The 15,647-nt window shown below is 47.7% G+C and overlaps 11 non-coding genes across 11 annotated transcripts; all 11 read right to left on the bottom strand.

The window, feature by feature from the left end:
* Nucleotides 1-422: 422 nt before the first annotated feature.
* LOC142700811 (U2 spliceosomal RNA) lies at nucleotides 423-613 on the bottom strand. Its single transcript, XR_012866696.1, has one exon. It is a non-coding gene; the product is annotated as a U2 spliceosomal RNA (small nuclear RNA).
* A 1,284-nt stretch (nucleotides 614-1,897) lies between these two features.
* LOC142700810 (U2 spliceosomal RNA) lies at nucleotides 1,898-2,088 on the bottom strand. Its single transcript, XR_012866695.1, has one exon. It is a non-coding gene; the product is annotated as a U2 spliceosomal RNA (small nuclear RNA).
* A 1,300-nt stretch (nucleotides 2,089-3,388) lies between these two features.
* LOC142700809 (U2 spliceosomal RNA) lies at nucleotides 3,389-3,579 on the bottom strand. The gene has a single exon (XR_012866694.1). It is a non-coding gene; the product is annotated as a U2 spliceosomal RNA (small nuclear RNA).
* A 1,300-nt stretch (nucleotides 3,580-4,879) lies between these two features.
* Nucleotides 4,880-5,070, bottom strand: LOC142700808 (U2 spliceosomal RNA). The gene has a single exon (XR_012866693.1). It is a non-coding gene; the product is annotated as a U2 spliceosomal RNA (small nuclear RNA).
* Nucleotides 5,071-6,338: 1,268 nt separating this feature from the next.
* On the bottom strand, nucleotides 6,339-6,529 carry LOC142700807 (U2 spliceosomal RNA). The gene has a single exon (XR_012866692.1). It is a non-coding gene; the product is annotated as a U2 spliceosomal RNA (small nuclear RNA).
* A 1,288-nt stretch (nucleotides 6,530-7,817) lies between these two features.
* Nucleotides 7,818-8,008, bottom strand: LOC142700806 (U2 spliceosomal RNA). Its single transcript, XR_012866691.1, has one exon. It is a non-coding gene; the product is annotated as a U2 spliceosomal RNA (small nuclear RNA).
* A 1,288-nt stretch (nucleotides 8,009-9,296) lies between these two features.
* LOC142700834 (U2 spliceosomal RNA) lies at nucleotides 9,297-9,487 on the bottom strand. The gene has a single exon (XR_012866717.1). It is a non-coding gene; the product is annotated as a U2 spliceosomal RNA (small nuclear RNA).
* Nucleotides 9,488-10,763: 1,276 nt separating this feature from the next.
* LOC142700833 (U2 spliceosomal RNA) lies at nucleotides 10,764-10,954 on the bottom strand. The gene has a single exon (XR_012866716.1). It is a non-coding gene; the product is annotated as a U2 spliceosomal RNA (small nuclear RNA).
* Nucleotides 10,955-12,234: 1,280 nt separating this feature from the next.
* Nucleotides 12,235-12,425, bottom strand: LOC142700829 (U2 spliceosomal RNA). Its single transcript, XR_012866712.1, has one exon. It is a non-coding gene; the product is annotated as a U2 spliceosomal RNA (small nuclear RNA).
* Nucleotides 12,426-13,713: 1,288 nt separating this feature from the next.
* On the bottom strand, nucleotides 13,714-13,904 carry LOC142700817 (U2 spliceosomal RNA). Its single transcript, XR_012866701.1, has one exon. It is a non-coding gene; the product is annotated as a U2 spliceosomal RNA (small nuclear RNA).
* Nucleotides 13,905-15,197: 1,293 nt separating this feature from the next.
* On the bottom strand, nucleotides 15,198-15,388 carry LOC142700805 (U2 spliceosomal RNA). Its single transcript, XR_012866690.1, has one exon. It is a non-coding gene; the product is annotated as a U2 spliceosomal RNA (small nuclear RNA).
* Between the last annotated feature and the right edge of the window lie 259 nt (nucleotides 15,389-15,647).

The following is a 15,647-nucleotide window of genomic DNA, read 5'->3' as shown; positions in this document are numbered from 1 at the left end:
CGGGCGGGCTGCTTTATTGGCTGTTTGCTGTTCCCCTACTCCACTCCACTATTTGACTGTTGTGCTGCATCAATCAATCAATCAATCAATCAATCAATCAATCAATCAATCAATCAATCAATCAGTGGCTGGCTCAGGTGCAGCTCTTTAACTTACCTAAAAGGGAGGGCGGAGAGAAGACAAGGAAGGTGAATGAGGTGTTCCAATGTGAAATGCCGGAAACACAGAAACACAGACGACACACAACAAGAGGTGGCAATCTATTCATTAATTGCATTTAATCAATGAGCTCATTATCACTCATGCATTGTCCAACAGGTGTTGAAATAATGGGATTAAAAGGGGAGATCCCTTCAGAAAGACAGAAACAATAGCAAAGACAAAAAACACTTTTGGAATCTGCTTTTAGTCAACACATAAGGAAAGGGTGCACCGGTCCTGGAAATACTGCAATACCAGGTCAATGCGTGGAGTGGACAGAGCAAGCTCTATTTCCATCTCCCTGTTCTAAAAATCCATTTAATATATGGTCCCCAGATAGGGGACGTATCAGATATTAAACTGATAAGAACAGATACTACACTTGATCTTAGCCAAAAGGCCGAGAAGCGATAACCCGAACGGGCCGCGCGTTGCCCGAGCCTGCCCGATACTGCTGTTCAGCCCTTGCAGCGATTCAGCCTACTTCTAGGCAATTCCATGGGGCCCTGCAGGCTCACACACTCACAGCTACACGGGAGGTGAATAAAGGCCGGAGAGGAAGCCAGACAGGATTTGCTTCTTTTGCTTGCACCACAATGCAGTGCTGAAAGAGGAGGAATCTACATAAAAACGCCTTCCTGGCAACGCCCAAATGCCCTGCTGCCATGCAGATAAACACTGGCAGCGGCAGCAAGTGCATGCCCACAGCCACACCTTGTTCCTTCACACCTTGTATCAGCTGTAATCCAGTCCAGTCCAGTGCTGCCTGCTGAGCAGCACTGACCAACACTGCCTGGGCCCAGGCTTTTATCTCTGAGGCCCCATTATGATGTCAGAAAGCTGGCTCTGGAATCCTGAGGGCTCCACTATGACACGTGCAAAGTTCCGTCTGAACTTTATATAAGACGGTGAGGCTCAGTCAGTCACTCAGTGTTGCCTGAGAGGGCAACACTGCAACAGCCGGCCGCCAGGCTGTCTTTTTTTTGCACAGCTAGTTGCCTCCAGGAGGCCACAAGAGGGAGACAAGGGACTGCAAAATGGAAAATAGGCATCCACCAACTTTACAGACAACTTCTCCTTGCTCCTACAACCTCCATCCTTGCACAGTTTGTTATTCTTCTAGGTAACATAGTAACAAATCCAAATTGCTGCTCTCTTTGTAGGCAAGCAAGGCTTTGTTGCAACTGCAATTCTTACTTCTTCTTGAAATGTAGGGACGACAGTACATTCCATCACATCCATCTAGTGTACACAGGTAGGTCCATTGTGGCGGGCAGGCGAGCGGGCGGGCTGCTTTATTGGCTGTTTGCTGTTCCCCTACTCCACTCCACTATTTGACTGTTGTGCTGCATCAATCAATCAATCAATCAATCAATCAATCAATCAATCAATCAATCAGTGGCTGGCTCAGGTGCAGCTCTTTAACTTACCTAAAAGGGAGGGCGGAGAGAAGACAAGGAAGGTGAATGAGGTGTTCCAATGTGAAATGCCGGAAACACAGAAACACAGACGACACACAACAAGAGGTGGCAATCTATTCATTAATTGCATTTAATCAATGAGCTCATTATCACTCATGCATTGTCCAACAGGTGTTGAAATAATGGGATTAAAAGGGGAGATCCCTTCAGAAAGACAGAAACAATAGCAAAGACAAAAAACACTTTTGGAATCTGCTTTTAGTCAACACATAAGGAAAGGGTGCACCGGTCCTGGAAATACTGCAATACCAGGTCAATGCGTGGAGTGGACAGAGCAAGCTCTATTTCCATCTCCCTGTTCTAAAAATCCATTTAATATATGGTCCCCAGATAGGGGACGTATCAGATATTAAACTGATAAGAACAGATACTACACTTGATCTTAGCCAAAAGGCCGAGAAGCGATAACCCGAACGGGCCGCGCGTTGCCCGAGCCTGCCCGATACTGCTGTTCAGCCCTTGCAGCGATTCAGCCTACTTCTAGGCAATTCCATGGGGCCCTGCAGGCTCACACACTCACAGCTACACGGGAGGTGAATAAAGGCCGGAGAGGAAGCCAGACAGGATTTGCTTCTTTTGCTTGCACCACAATGCAGTGCTGAAAGAGGAGGAATCTACATAAAAACGCCTTCCTGGCAACGCCCAAATGCCCTGCTGCCATGCAGATAAACACTGGCAGCGGCAGCAAGTGCATGCCCACAGCCACCCCTTGTTCCTTCACACCTTGTATCAGCTGTAATCCAGTCCAGTCCAGTGCTGCCTGCTGAGCAGCACTGACCAACACTGCCTGGGCCCAGGCTTTTATCTCTGAGGCCCCATTATGATGTCAGAAAGCTGGCTCTGGAATCCTGAGGGCTCCACTATGACACGTGCAAAGTTCCGTCTGAACTTTATATAAGACGGTGAGGCTCAGTCAGTCACTCAGTGTTGCCTGAGAGGGCAACACTGCAACAGCCGGCCGCCAGGCTGTCTTTTTTTTGCACAGCTAGTTGCCTCCAGGAGGCCACAAGAGGGAGACAAGGGACTGCAAAATGGAAAATAGGCATCCACCAACTTTACAGACAACTTCTCCTTGCTCCTACAACCTCCATCCTTGCACAGTTTGTTATTCTTCTAGGTAACATAGTAACAAATCCAAATTGCTGCTCTCTTTGTAAGCAAGCAAGGCTTTGTTGCAACTGCAATTCTTACTTCTTCTTGAAATGTAGGGACGACAGTACATTCCATCACATCCATCTAGTGTACACAGGTAGGTCCATTGTGGCGGGCAGGCGAGCGGGCGGGCTGCTTTATTGGCTGTTTGCTGTTCCCCTACTCCACTCCACTATTTGACTGTTGTGCTGCATCAATCAATCAATCAATCAATCAATCAATCAATCAATCAATCAATCAATCAATCAATCAATCAGTGGCTGGCTCAGGTGCAGCTCTTTAACTTACCTAAAAGGGAGGGCGGAGAGAAGACAAGGAAGGTGAATGAGGTGTTCCAATGTGAAATGCCGGAAACACAGAAACACAGACGACACACAACAAGAGGTGGCAATCTATTCATTAATTGCATTTAATCAATGAGCTCATTATCACTCATGCATTGTCCAACATGTGTTGAAATAATGGGATTAAAAGGGGAGATCCCTTCAGAAAGACAGAAACAATAGCAAAGACAAAAAACACTTTTGGAATCTGCTTTTAGTCAACACATAAGGAAAGGGTGCACCGGTCCTGGAAATACTGCAATACCAGGTCAATGCGTGGAGTGGACAGAGCAAGCTCTATTTCCATCTCCCTGTTCTAAAAATCCATTTAATATATGGTCCCCAGATAGGGGACGTATCAGATATTAAACTGATAAGAACAGATACTACACTTGATCTTAGCCAAAAGGCCGAGAAGCGATAACCCGAACGGGCCGCGCGTTGCCCGAGCCTGCCCGATACTGCTGTTCAGCCCTTGCAGCGATTCAGCCTACTTCTAGGCAATTCCATGGGGCCCTGCAGGCTCACACACTCACAGCTACACGGGAGGTGAATAAAGGCCGGAGAGGAAGCCAGACAGGATTTGCTTCTTTTGCTTGCACCACAATGCAGTGCTGAAAGAGGAGGAATCTACATAAAAACGCCTTCCTGGCAACGCCCAAATGCCCTGCTGCCATGCAGATAAACACTGGCAGCGGCAGCAAGTGCATGCCCACAGCCACCCCTTGTTCCTTCACACCTTGTATCAGCTGTAATCCAGTCCAGTCCAGTGCTGCCTGCTGAGCAGCACTGACCAACACTGCCTGGGCCCAGGCTTTTATCTCTGAGGCCCCATTATGATGTCAGAAAGCTGGCTCTGGAATCCTGAGGGCTCCACTATGACACGTGCAAAGTTCCGTCTGAACTTTATATAAGACGGTGAGGCTCAGTCAGTCACTCAGTGTTGCCTGAGAGGGCAACACTGCAACAGCCGGCCGCCAGGCTGTCTTTTTTTTGCACAGCTAGTTGCCTCCAGGAGGCCACAAGAGGGAGACAAGGGACTGCAAAATGGAAAATAGGCATCCACCAACTTTACAGACAACTTCTCCTTGCTCCTACAACCTCCATCCTTGCACAGTTTGTTATTCTTCTAGGTAACATAGTAACAAATCCAAATTGCTGCTCTCTTTGTAGGCAAGCAAGGCTTTGTTGCAACTGCAATTCTTACTTCTTCTTGAAATGTAGGGACGACAGTACATTCCATCACATCCATCTAGTGTACACAGGTAGGTCCATTGTGGCGGGCAGGCGAGCGGGCGGGCTGCTTTATTGGCTGTTTGCTGTTCCCCTACTCCACTCCACTATTTGACTGTTGTGCTGCATCAATCAATCAATCAATCAATCAATCAATCAATCAATCAATCAATCAATCAATCAATCAATCAGTGGCTGGCTCAGGTGCAGCTCTTTAACTTACCTAAAAGGGAGGGCGGAGAGAAGACAAGGAAGGTGAATGAGGTGTTCCAATGTGAAATGCCGGAAACACAGAAACACAGACGACACACAACAAGAGGTGGCAATCTATTCATTAATTGCATTTAATCAATGAGCTCATTATCACTCATGCATTGTCCAACAGGTGTTGAAATAATGGGATTAAAAGGGGAGATCCCTTCAGAAAGACAGAAACAATAGCAAAGACAAAAAACACTTTTGGAATCTGCTTTTAGTCAACACATAAGGAAAGGGTGCACCGGTCCTGGAAATACTGCAATACCAGGTCAATGCGTGGAGTGGACAGAGCAAGCTCTATTTCCATCTCCCTGTTCTAAAAATCCATTTAATATATGGTCCCCAGATAGGGGACGTATCAGATATTAAACTGATAAGAACAGATACTACACTTGATCTTAGCCAAAAGGCCGAGAAGCGATAACCCGAACGGGCCGCGCGTTGCCCGAGCCTGCCCGATACTGCTGTTCAGCCCTTGCAGCGATTCAGCCTACTTCTAGGCAATTCCATGGGGCCCTGCAGGCTCACACACTCACAGCTACACGGGAGGTGAATAAAGGCCGGAGAGGAAGCCAGACAGGATTTGCTTCTTTTGCTTGCACCACAATGCAGTGCTGAAAGAGGAGGAATCTACATAAAAACGCCTTCCTGGCAACGCCCAAATGCCCTGCTGCCATGCAGATAAACACTGGCAGCGGCAGCAAGTGCATGCCCACAGCCACACCTTGTTCCTTCACACCTTGTATCAGCTGTAATCCAGTCCAGTCCAGTGCTGCCTGCTGAGCAGCACTGACCAACACTGCCTGGGCCCAGGCTTTTATCTCTGAGGCCCCATTATGATGTCAGAAAGCTGGCTCTGGAATCCTGAGGGCTCCACTATGACACGTGCAAAGTTCCGTCTGAACTTTATATAAGACGGTGAGGCTCAGTCAGTCACTCAGTGTTGCCTGAGAGGGCAACACTGCAACAGCCGGCCGCCAGGCTGTCTTTTTTTTGCACAGCTAGTTGCCTCCAGGAGGCCACAAGAGGGAGACAAGGGACTGCAAAATGGAAAATAGGCATCCACCAACTTTACAGACAACTTCTCCTTGCTCCTACAACCTCCATCCTTGCACAGTTTGTTATTCTTCTAGGTAACATAGTAACAAATCCAAATTGCTGCTCTCTTTGTAGGCAAGCAAGGCTTTGTTGCAACTGCAATTCTTACTTCTTCTTGAAATGTAGGGACGACAGTACATTCCATCACATCCATCTAGTGTACACAGGTAGGTCCATTGTGGCGGGCAGGCGAGCGGGCGGGCTGCTTTATTGGCTGTTTGCTGTTCCCCTACTCCACTCCACTATTTGACTGTTGTGCTGCATCAATCAATCAATCAATCAATCAATCAATCAGTGGCTGGCTCAGGTGCAGCTCTTTAACTTACCTAAAAGGGAGGGCGGAGAGAAGACAAGGAAGGTGAATGAGGTGTTCCAATGTAAAATGCCGGAAACACAGAAACACAGACGACACACAACAAGAGGTGGCAATCTATTCATTAATTGCATTTAATCAATGAGCTCATTATCACTCATGCATTGTCCAACAGGTGTTGAAATAATGGGATTAAAAGGGGAGATCCCTTCAGAAAGACAGAAACAATAGCAAAGACAAAAAACACTTTTGGAATCTGCTTTTAGTCAACACATAAGGAAAGGGTGCACCGGTCCTGGAAATACTGCAATACCAGGTCAATGCGTGGAGTGGACAGAGCAAGCTCTATTTCCATCTCCCTGTTCTAAAAATCCATTTAATATATGGTCCCCAGATAGGGGACGTATCAGATATTAAACTGATAAGAACAGATACTACACTTGATCTTAGCCAAAAGGCCGAGAAGCGATAACCCGAACGGGCCGCGCGTTGCCCGAGCCTGCCCGATACTGCTGTTCAGCCCTTGCAGCGATTCAGCCTACTTCTAGGCAATTCCATGGGGCCCTGCAGGCTCACACACTCACAGCTACACGGGAGGTGAATAAAGGCCGGAGAGGAAGCCAGACAGGATTTGCTTCTTTTGCTTGCACCACAATGCAGTGCTGAAAGAGGAGGAATCTACATAAAAACGCCTTCCTGGCAACGCCCAAATGCCCTGCTGCCATGCAGATAAACACTGGCAGCGGCAGCAAGTGCATGCCCACAGCCACCCCTTGTTCCTTCACACCTTGTATCAGCTGTAATCCAGTCCAGTCCAGTGCTGCCTGCTGAGCAGCACTGACCAACACTGCCTGGGCCCAGGCTTTTATCTCTGAGGCCCCATTATGATGTCAGAAAGCTGGCTCTGGAATCCTGAGGGCTCCACTATGACACGTGCAAAGTTCCGTCTGAACTTTATATAAGACGGTGAGGCTCAGTCAGTCACTCAGTGTTGCCTGAGAGGGCAACACTGCAACAGCCGGCCGCCAGGCTGTCTTTTTTTTGCACAGCTAGTTGCCTCCAGGAGGCCACAAGAGGGAGACAAGGGACTGCAAAATGGAAAATAGGCATCCACCAACTTTACAGACAACTTCTCCTTGCTCCTACAACCTCCATCCTTGCACAGTTTGTTATTCTTCTAGGTAACATAGTAACAAATCCAAATTGCTGCTCTCTTTGTAGGCAAGCAAGGCTTTGTTGCAACTGCAATTCTTACTTCTTCTTGAAATGTAGGGACGACAGTACATTCCATCACATCCATCTAGTGTACACAGGTAGGTCCATTGTGGCGGGCAGGCGAGCGGGCGGGCTGCTTTATTGGCTGTTTGCTGTTCCCCTACTCCACTCCACTATTTGACTGTTGTGCTGCATCAATCAATCAATCAATCAATCAATCAATCAATCAATCAATCAATCAATCAGTGGCTGGCTCAGGTGCAGCTCTTTAACTTACCTAAAAGGGAGGGCGGAGAGAAGACAAGGAAGGTGAATGAGGTGTTCCAATGTGAAATGCCGGAAACACAGAAACACAGACGACACACAACAAGAGGTGGCAATCTATTCATTAATTGCATTTAATCAATGAGCTCATTATCACTCATGCATTGTCCAACAGGTGTTGAAATAATGGGATTAAAAGGGGAGATCCCTTCAGAAAGACAGAAACAATAGCAAAGACAAAAAACACTTTTGGAATCTGCTTTTAGTCAACACATAAGGAAAGGGTGCACCGGTCCTGGAAATACTGCAATACCAGGTCAATGCGTGGAGTGGACAGAGCAAGCTCTATTTCCATCTCCCTGTTCTAAAAATCCATTTAATATATGGTCCCCAGATAGGGGACGTATCAGATATTAAACTGATAAGAACAGATACTACACTTGATCTTAGCCAAAAGGCCGAGAAGCGATAACCCGAACGGGCCGCGCGTTGCCCGAGCCTGCCCGATACTGCTGTTCAGCCCTTGCAGCGATTCAGCCTACTTCTAGGCAATTCCATGGGGCCCTGCAGGCTCACACACTCACAGCTACACGGGAGGTGAATAAAGGCCGGAGAGGAAGCCAGACAGGATTTGCTTCTTTTGCTTGCACCACAATGCAGTGCTGAAAGAGGAGGAATCTACATAAAAACGCCTTCCTGGCAACGCCCAAATGCCCTGCTGCCATGCAGATAAACACTGGCAGCGGCAGCAAGTGCATGCCCACAGCCACACCTTGTTCCTTCACACCTTGTATCAGCTGTAATCCAGTCCAGTCCAGTGCTGCCTGCTGAGCAGCACTGACCAACACTGCCTGGGCCCAGGCTTTTATCTCTGAGGCCCCATTATGATGTCAGAAAGCTGGCTCTGGAATCCTGAGGGCTCCACTATGACACGTGCAAAGTTCCGTCTGAACTTTATATAAGACGGTGAGGCTCAGTCAGTCACTCAGTGTTGCCTGAGAGGGCAACACTGCAACAGCCGGCCGCCAGGCTGTCTTTTTTTTGCACAGCTAGTTGCCTCCAGGAGGCCACAAGAGGGAGACAAGGGACTGCAAAATGGAAAATAGGCATCCACCAACTTTACAGACAACTTCTCCTTGCTCCTACAACCTCCATCCTTGCACAGTTTGTTATTCTTCTAGGTAACATAGTAACAAATCCAAATTGCTGCTCTCTTTGTAGGCAAGCAAGGCTTTGTTGCAACTGCAATTCTTACTTCTTCTTGAAATGTAGGGACGACAGTACATTCCATCACATCCATCTAGTGTACACAGGTAGGTCCATTGTGGCGGGCAGGCGAGCGGGCGGGCTGCTTTATTGGCTGTTTGCTGTTCCCCTACTCCACTCCACTATTTGACTGTTGTGCTGCATCAATCAATCAATCAATCAATCAATCAATCAATCAATCAATCAATCAATCAGTGGCTGGCTCAGGTGCAGCTCTTTAACTTACCTAAAAGGGAGGGCGGAGAGAAGACAAGGAAGGTGAATGAGGTGTTCCAATGTGAAATGCCGGAAACACAGAAACACAGACGACACACAGCAAGAGGTGGCAATCTATTCATTAATTGCATTTAATCAATGAGCTCATTATCACTCATGCATTGTCCAACAGGTGTTGAAATAATGGGATTAAAAGGGGAGATCCCTTCAGAAAGACAGAAACAATAGCAAAGACAAAAAACACTTTTGGAATCTGCTTTTAGTCAACACATAAGGAAAGGGTGCACCGGTCCTGGAAATACTGCAATACCAGGTCAATGCGTGGAGTGGACAGAGCAAGCTCTATTTCCATCTCCCTGTTCTAAAAATCCATTTAATATATGGTCCCCAGATAGGGGACGTATCAGATATTAAACTGATAAGAACAGATACTACACTTGATCTTAGCCAAAAGGCCGAGAAGCGATAACCCGAACGGGCCGCGCGTTGCCCGAGCCTGCCCGATACTGCTGTTCAGCCCTTGCAGCGATTCAGCCTACTTCTAGGCAATTCCATGGGGCCCTGCAGGCTCACACACTCACAGCTACACGGGAGGTGAATAAAGGCCGGAGAGGAAGCCAGACAGGATTTGCTTCTTTTGCTTGCACCACAATGCAGTGCTGAAAGAGGAGGAATCTACATAAAAACGCCTTCCTGGCAACGCCCAAATGCCCTGCTGCCATGCAGATAAACACTGGCAGCGGCAGCAAGTGCATGCCCACAGCCACCCCTTGTTCCTTCACACCTTGTATCAGCTGTAATCCAGTCCAGTCCAGTGCTGCCTGCTGAGCAGCACTGACCAACACTGCCTGGGCCCAGGCTTTTATCTCTGAGGCCCCATTATGATGTCAGAAAGCTGGCTCTGGAATCCTGAGGGCTCCACTATGACACGTGCAAAGTTCCGTCTGAACTTTATATAAGACGGTGAGGCTCAGTCAGTCACTCAGTGTTGCCTGAGAGGGCAACACTGCAACAGCCGGCCGCCAGGCTGTCTTTTTTTTGCACAGCTAGTTGCCTCCAGGAGGCCACAAGAGGGAGACAAGGGACTGCAAAATGGAAAATAGGCATCCACCAACTTTACCGACAACTTCTCCTTGCTCCTACAACCTCCATCCTTGCACAGTTTGTTATTCTTCTAGGTAACATAGTAACAAATCCAAATTGCTGCTCTCTTTGTAGGCAAGCAAGGCATTGTTGCAACTGCAATTCTTACTTCTTCTTGAAATGTAGGGACGACAGTACATTCCATCACATCCATCTAGTGTACACAGGTAGGTCCATTGTGGCGGGCAGGCGAGCGGGCGGGCTGCTTTATTGGCTGTTTGCTGTTCCCCTACTCCACTCCACTATTTGACTGTTGTGCTGCATCAATCAATCAATCAATCAATCAATCAATCAATCAATCAGTGGCTGGCTCAGGTGCAGCTCTTTAACTTACCTAAAAGGGAGGGCGGAGAGAAGACAAGGAAGGTGAATGAGGTGTTCCAATGTGAAATGCCGGAAACACAGAAACACAGACGACACACAACAAGAGGTGGCAATCTATTCATTAATTGCATTTAATCAATGAGCTCATTATCACTCATGCATTGTCCAACAGGTGTTGAAATAATGGGATTAAAAGGGGAGATCCCTTCAGAAAGACAGAAACAATAGCAAAGACAAAAAACACTTTTGGAATCTGCTTTTAGTCAACACATAAGGAAAGGGTGCACCGGTCCTGGAAATACTGCAATACCAGGTCAATGCGTGGAGTGGACAGAGCAAGCTCTATTTCCATCTCCCTGTTCTAAAAATCCATTTAATATATGGTCCCCAGATAGGGGACGTATCAGATATTAAACTGATAAGAACAGATACTACACTTGATCTTAGCCAAAAGGCCGAGAAGCGATAACCCGAACGGGCCGCGCGTTGCCCGAGCCTGCCCGATACTGCTGTTCAGCCCTTGCAGCGATTCAGCCTACTTCTAGGCAATTCCATGGGGCCCTGCAGGCTCACACACTCACAGCTACACGGGAGGTGAATAAAGGCCGGAGAGGAAGCCAGACAGGATTTGCTTCTTTTGCTTGCACCACAATGCAGTGCTGAAAGAGGAGGAATCTACATAAAAACGCCTTCCTGGCAACGCCCAAATGCCCTGCTGCCATGCAGATAAACACTGGCAGCGGCAGCAAGTGCATGCCCACAGCCACCCCTTGTTCCTTCACACCTTGTATCAGCTGTAATCCAGTCCAGTCCAGTGCTGCCTGCTGAGCAGCACTGACCAACACTGCCTGGGCCCAGGCTTTTATCTCTGAGGCCCCATTATGATGTCAGAAAGCTGGCTCTGGAATCCTGAGGGCTCCACTATGACACGTGCAAAGTTCCGTCTGAACTTTATATAAGACGGTGAGGCTCAGTCAGTCACTCAGTGTTGCCTGAGAGGGCAACACTGCAACAGCCGGCCGCCAGGCTGTCTTTTTTTTGCACAGCTAGTTGCCTCCAGGAGGCCACAAGAGGGAGACAAGGGACTGCAAAATGGAAAATAGGCATCCACCAACTTTACAGACAACTTCTCCTTGCTCCTACAACCTCCATCCTTGCACAGTTTGTTATTCTTCTAGGTAACATAGTAACAAATCCAAATTGCTGCTCTCTTTGTAGGCAAGCAAGGCTTTGTTGCAACTGCAATTCTTACTTCTTCTTGAAATGTAGGGACGACAGTACATTCCATCACATCCATCTAGTGTACACAGGTAGGTCCATTGTGGCGGGCAGGCGAGCGGGCGGGCTGCTTTATTGGCTGTTTGCTGTTCCCCTACTCCACTCCACTATTTGACTGTTGTGCTGCATCAATCAATCAATCAATCAATCAATCAATCAATCAATCAATCAGTGGCTGGCTCAGGTGCAGCTCTTTAACTTACCTAAAAGGGAGGGCGGAGAGAAGACAAGGAAGGTGAATGAGGTGTTCCAATGTGAAATGCCGGAAACACAGAAACACAGACGACACACAACAAGAGGTGGCAATCTATTCATTAATTGCATTTAATCAATGAGCTCATTATCACTCATGCATTGTCCAACAGGTGTTGAAATAATGGGATTAAAAGGGGAGATCCCTTCAGAAAGACAGAAACAATAGCAAAGACAAAAAACACTTTTGGAATCTGCTTTTAGTCAACACATAAGGAAAGGGTGCACCGGTCCTGGAAATACTGCAATACCAGGTCAATGCGTGGAGTGGACAGAGCAAGCTCTATTTCCATCTCCCTGTTCTAAAAATCCATTTAATATATGGTCCCCAGATAGGGGACGTATCAGATATTAAACTGATAAGAACAGATACTACACTTGATCTTAGCCAAAAGGCCGAGAAGCGATAACCCGAACGGGCCGCGCGTTGCCCGAGCCTGCCCGATACTGCTGTTCAGCCCTTGCAGCGATTCAGCCTACTTCTAGGCAATTCCATGGGGCCCTGCAGGCTCACACACTCACAGCTACACGGGAGGTGAATAAAGGCCGGAGAGGAAGCCAGACAGGATTTGCTTCTTTTGCTTGCACCACAATGCAATGCTGAAAGAGGAGGAATCTACATAAAAACGCCTTCCTGGCAACGCCCAAATGCCCTGCTGCCATGCAGATAAACACTGGCAGCGGCAGCAAGTGCATGCCCACAGCCACCCCTTGTTCCTTCACACCTTGTATCAGCTGTAATCCAGTCCAGTCCAGTGCTGCCTGCTGAGCAGCACTGACCAACACTGCCTGGGCCCAGGCTTTTATCTCTGAGGCCCCATTATGATGTCAGAAAGCTGGCTCTGGAATCCTGAGGGCTCCACTATGACACGTGCAAAGTTCCGTCTGAACTTTATATAAGACGGTGAGGCTCAGTCAGTCACTCAGTGTTGCCTGAGAGGGCAACACTGCAACAGCCGGCCGCCAGGCTGTCTTTTTTTTGCACAGCTAGTTGCCTCCAGGAGGCCACAAGAGGGAGACAAGGGACTGCAAAATGGAAAATAGGCATCCACCAACTTTACAGACAACTTCTCCTTGCTCCTACAACCTCCATCCTTGCACAGTTTGTTATTCTTCTAGGTAACATAGTAACAAATCCAAATTGCTGCTCTCTTTGTAGGCAAGCAAGGCTTTGTTGCAACTGCAATTCTTACTTCTTCTTGAAATGTAGGGACGACAGTACATTCCATCACATCCATCTAGTGTACACAGGTAGGTCCATTGTGGCGGGCAGGCGAGCGGGCGGGCTGCTTTATTGGCTGTTTGCTGTTCCCCTACTCCACTCCACTATTTGACTGTTGTGCTGCATCAATCAATCAATCAATCAATCAATCAATCAATCAATCAATCAATCAATCAGTGGCTGGCTCAGGTGCAGCTCTTTAACTTACCTAAAAGGGAGGGCGGAGAGAAGACAAGGAAGGTGAATGAGGTGTTCCAATGTGAAATGCCGGAAACACAGAAACACAGACGACACACAACAAGAGGTGGCAATCTATTCATTAATTGCATTTAATCAATGAGCTCATTATCACTCATGCATTGTCCAACAGGTGTTGAAATAATGGGATTAAAAGGGGAGATCCCTTCAGAAAGACAGAAACAATAGCAAAGACAAAAAACACTTTTGGAATCTGCTTTTAGTCAACACATAAGGAAAGGGTGCACCGGTCCTGGAAATACTGCAATACCAGGTCAATGCGTGGAGTGGACAGAGCAAGCTCTATTTCCATCTCCCTGTTCTAAAAATCCATTTAATATATGGTCCCCAGATAGGGGACGTATCAGATATTAAACTGATAAGAACAGATACTACACTTGATCTTAGCCAAAAGGCCGAGAAGCGATAACCCGAACGGGCCGCGCGTTGCCCGAGCCTGCCCGATACTGCTGTTCAGCCCTTGCAGCGATTCAGCCTACTTCTAGGCAATTCCATGGGGCCCTGCAGGCTCACACACTCACAGCTACACGGGAGGTGAATAAAGGCCGGAGAGGAAGCCAGACAGGATTTGCTTCTTTTGCTTGCACCACAATGCAGTGCTGAAAGAGGAGGAATCTACATAAAAACGCCTTCCTGGCAACGCCCAAATGCCCTGCTGCCATGCAGATAAACACTGGCAGCGGCAGCAAGTGCATGCCCACAGCCACCCCTTGTTCCTTCACACCTTGTATCAGCTGTAATCCAGTCCAGTCCAGTGCTGCCTGCTGAGCAGCACTGACCAACACTGCCTGGGCCCAGGCTTTTATCTCTGAGGCCCCATTATGATGTCAGAAAGCTGGCTCTGGAATCCTGAGGGCTCCACTATGACACGTGCAAAGTTCCGTCTGAACTTTATATAAGACGGTGAGGCTCAGTCAGTCACTCAGTGTTGCCTGAGAGGGCAACACTGCAACAGCCGGCCGCCAGGCTGTCTTTTTTTTGCACAGCTAGTTGCCTCCAGGAGGCCACAAGAGGGAGACAAGGGACTGCAAAATGGAAAATAGGCATCCACCAACTTTACAGACAACTTCTCCTTGCTCCTACAACCTCCATCCTTGCACAGTTTGTTATTCTTCTAGGTAACATAGTAACAAATCCAAATTGCTGCTCTCTTTGTAGGCAAGCAAGGCTTTGTTGCAACTGCAATTCTTACTTCTTCTTGAAATGTAGGGACGACAGTACATTCCATCACATCCATCTAGTGTACACAGGTAGGTCCATTGTGGCGGGCAGGCGAGCGGGCGGGCTGCTTTATTGGCTGTTTGCTGTTCCCCTACTCCACTCCACTATTTGACTGTTGTGCTGCATCAATCAATCAATCAATCAATCAATCAATCAATCAATCAATCAATCAATCAATCAAGTGGCTGGCTCAGGTGCAGCTCTTTAACTTACCTAAAAGGGAGGGCGGAGAGAAGACAAGGAAGGTGAATGAGGTGTTCCAATGTGAAATGCCGGAAACACAGAAACACAGACGACACACAACAAGAGGTGGCAATCTATTCATTAATTGCATTTAATCAATGAGCTCATTATCACTCATGCATTGTCCAACAGGTGTTGAAATAATGGGATTAAAAGGGGAGATCCCTTCAGAAAGACAGAAACAATAGCAAAGACAAAAAACACTTTTGGAATCTGCTTTTAGTCAACACATAAGGAAAGGGTGCACCGGTCCTGGAAATACTGCAATACCAGGTCAATGCGTGGAGTGGACAGAGCAAGCTCTATTTCCATCTCCCTGTTCTAAAAATCCATTTAATATATGGTCCCCAGATAGGGGACGTATCAGATATTAAACTGATAAGAACAGATACTACACTTGATCTTAGCCAAAAGGCCGAGAAGCGATAACCCGAACGGGCCGCGCGTTGCCCGAGCCTGCCCGATACTGCTGTTCAGCCCTTGCAGCGATTCAGCCTACTTCTAGGCAATTCCATGGGGCCCTGCAGGCTCACACACTCACAGCTACACGGGAGGTGAATAAAGGCCGGAGAGGAAGCCAGACAGGATTTGCTTCTTTTGCTTGCACCACAATGCAGTGCTGAAAGAGGAGGAATCTACATAAAAACGCCTTCCTGGCAACGCCCAAATGCCCTGCTGCCATGCAG

Source organism: Rhinoderma darwinii, unplaced genomic scaffold, assembly GCF_050947455.1.
Source record: "Rhinoderma darwinii isolate aRhiDar2 unplaced genomic scaffold, aRhiDar2.hap1 Scaffold_1961, whole genome shotgun sequence".
NCBI lineage: Eukaryota > Metazoa > Chordata > Amphibia > Anura > Rhinodermatidae > Rhinoderma > Rhinoderma darwinii.
The sequence above is the reverse complement of the archived record's forward strand: the minus strand, read 5'-3'. Positions and strand labels throughout refer to the sequence as shown.